Source organism: Lonchura striata, chromosome 33, assembly GCF_050655825.1.
Source record: "Lonchura striata isolate lonStrDom1 chromosome 33, ASM5065582v1, whole genome shotgun sequence".
In the NCBI taxonomy this organism is placed as follows: Eukaryota; Metazoa; Chordata; class Aves; order Passeriformes; family Estrildidae; genus Lonchura; species Lonchura striata.
In genome coordinates this window covers 3002501-3005000 of record NC_140735.1, presented here as the reverse complement: position 1 = coordinate 3005000, position 2500 = coordinate 3002501, and positions in this window count along the sequence as shown.

The following is a 2500-nucleotide window of genomic DNA, read 5'->3' as shown; positions in this document are numbered from 1 at the left end:
CTCCGCGCCGGTCTGCCGCCGGTCCGTCCCCGCCGGAGGGGCGGCGGGGCGGCCGGCCCCGAGCCCTCGCCGCCGCGGCCGGCGCCGTCGAACGCCGGTCGCCGGTGCTCTCGCGGGCCCCCCACCACCCCCGCCGCTCTGCGTGCGGGGGCCCCCTGGCGCGGCCCGAGTTCGCCCGAGCCCGGCCCTCGCTCTCTCTGCCCCTGCTGCGCGGGAGCCGCCCGGGTGCCGGGAAGGGAGAGGGGTGCTCGGCACGGCCCCCTCCCGGAGGCGCGCCCGCGCCTTCGGGGCTCGGAGGAGGCGGCTCCTCCGGCTCTTCCCGCACCGGGGAAGCGGGGCTTTTGCCCGGCCGGGTAGAGCCCCGCTCTCGGGCCCGAGGCGGGCCCTCTGGCGCGGCAGAGGGTGGGGAAACGCCGGGGGTCGAGGTCCTCCGGGCGTTCCGGGCCGCGCTTCGTGGCGGGGGAGCGCGCGGGACCCGCCGCCGGGGAGGCGCGGCGGCGGAGGCGGCGGCGAAGGCGTTCCTCGCCCCGCCGGCGTCGTCGTCGCCGCGGCCTCTCCCGGCGTGGTCGGCGAGGTCGCTCGGCGGCCGGGCCGCGTCCCCGCACCGGCGGGGCGGCCCGAGCCGCGGCGGTCCTCTCGGGCGCAGCGCCGGGCTACTGAGGGAAACCCCGGGCCCCGAGAAGGACGCCGCGGTGGTGGCGGCAGACGTCGGGCGCGCCCCCGCCGGTGGACGCTCCCCCGAGGGCGGCAGCGGGGGAGGCACCCCGGCGGGGCCATGCAGGTCGTTTCCCTCGCCCCAGGGCCAGGTACCTAGCGCTCCGCGCCTCCGGCGGCCCCCCGGCTTCCTTTTCCTCGGCGTCGTCAAACGCTGCGGGGAGGGGGCCGCGAAAGGGCCGCCGCCGAGCCGGGGCGGCGGTTTAAAGACTCGGGCGGCTCGGCGCGTCCTTCCGCCGCGGCGGCGGCGGCGGCGGTTGCCGGGCGGCGGTGCGCGGCTCCATTGAGGGGTGGGGAGCTACTCCCGCGTGATCCCCTGCGGTGGTGCCCGCGGCCACCGGCCGCGCGGCCGTCGTCCCGCCGCGTTACCGCGCGCGGGGGGTTTGTCGCGCCGCGCCGGGGAGGGGCGCCCTGCCCCCCCCTCTCCGCGGCCCGGCCTCGGCGGAGAGGCCGCGGCGCGCGGTCGGCCGCGGGGGCCGACCCGCTCGCCTCGAAACGGGCGACGCCGGCAGAGAGCGCGCGCTCTCTCGCCCCTTCCTCAGCTGCGGGGTTGCGGCCGCCGGGGCCCGCCGCGCTCTCCTCCTTCCTCGGCCGCCTCTGCGGTCTCTGGGGTGCGGCGCCGCGCGCGGCGCGGCCGCGCCGTCTCTCTCCCCTCGACGGCCTTCTCCTCGAGCGCGCCGGCGGCGCCGGTCGCCGGCCGTCCCCGGCTCAGCGACCGCCCGCCCGCCCGGGGCCGAGCGCTCGGCAGGTCCCTCCGTCGCCGGAGAGTCCGCGAGCGCGGGCGGCCCCGTGCCGAGCGGCGGCGGCGCCGCTCGGCGAGTGTCCCCCGCCAGCGGGGACGGCCGGCCGGACGGCGCCCGCCGTCGCCGGCGGCGGTCCCGGCCCGGGCCCCGCCCGCCGCCTCCCCGTCGCCCTTTTCTCCGTCCGCTCGCGGAGCCCCGGAGGAAGGTCGTGCGCGCGGCGGCCGTGGGGGGTTGGGGGGGGGGCGCTTCCCCGCCCGGTCTCCCCGCCCGGTCAGCGGGGAGAAAAGGGCGGGCGTCGCTGCCCCCCTCCCCGCCTACCCCCCCGGCTCGGCGCCGCACGCCTTCCCCTGGGCCGCGCGTGCCCGAGGAAAAAGGGGCTCCGTGACGGTGCGAGGCGGCGGCGGTCCCGGGAGTGCGGCCGTTGCGGCGGCGGGTCAGCCGTCCGGCAGGCTCCGGGCGCTCGCGACGCCGGCTCGGGTCTCGGTGCGGCGCCCGCCTCCGGCGCCGGCGGCGGAGCGCGTCCGCCGGGCGCTCGCCCTTCCCGGCGGGAGCGGTCCCGCGGGGGGCGTTGCCGGTTGGGCGGTGGCCGTCGCGTGCCGTCTCGAGCGCGGCAAGGCCGCTGGGGAGAGAGAGCGAGCCGGCCGCGCGGTGGCGCGGCGGCGCTCCGCGGGTCCGCGGAGCGGCGGTGAGAAGGGAGAGCGGCGCGCGCGGGGGCCGACGGCCGCGCCCCCGGCCGCGTGCGTCCCGTCGTCCCGTTGCAGCGAGGCCGGGCGGGCCGCCGTGTCCCCCCGCGGTCCGGCGCGCGCCGCGTGCCTCCTCCGTGCGGAGGCCGGGCCGAGCCCGGGCGCCTGGGCCGCCTCCGGAGGACGGCACAGTTTGCCGGCGGCGTCTCCCCTCGCTCGTAGCGGCGGGGGGAGGCGGTCGGGGACGCGGGTCCCCCCGCCTTTCCCGCCGACCTTCGGAGCGTTCCGTTGGGCGTTTCGCTCTCGGATGGTTTTTCTTTCCCCCCCCACTCGGTTCGTTGCGTTGTGTGCTCGTACGGT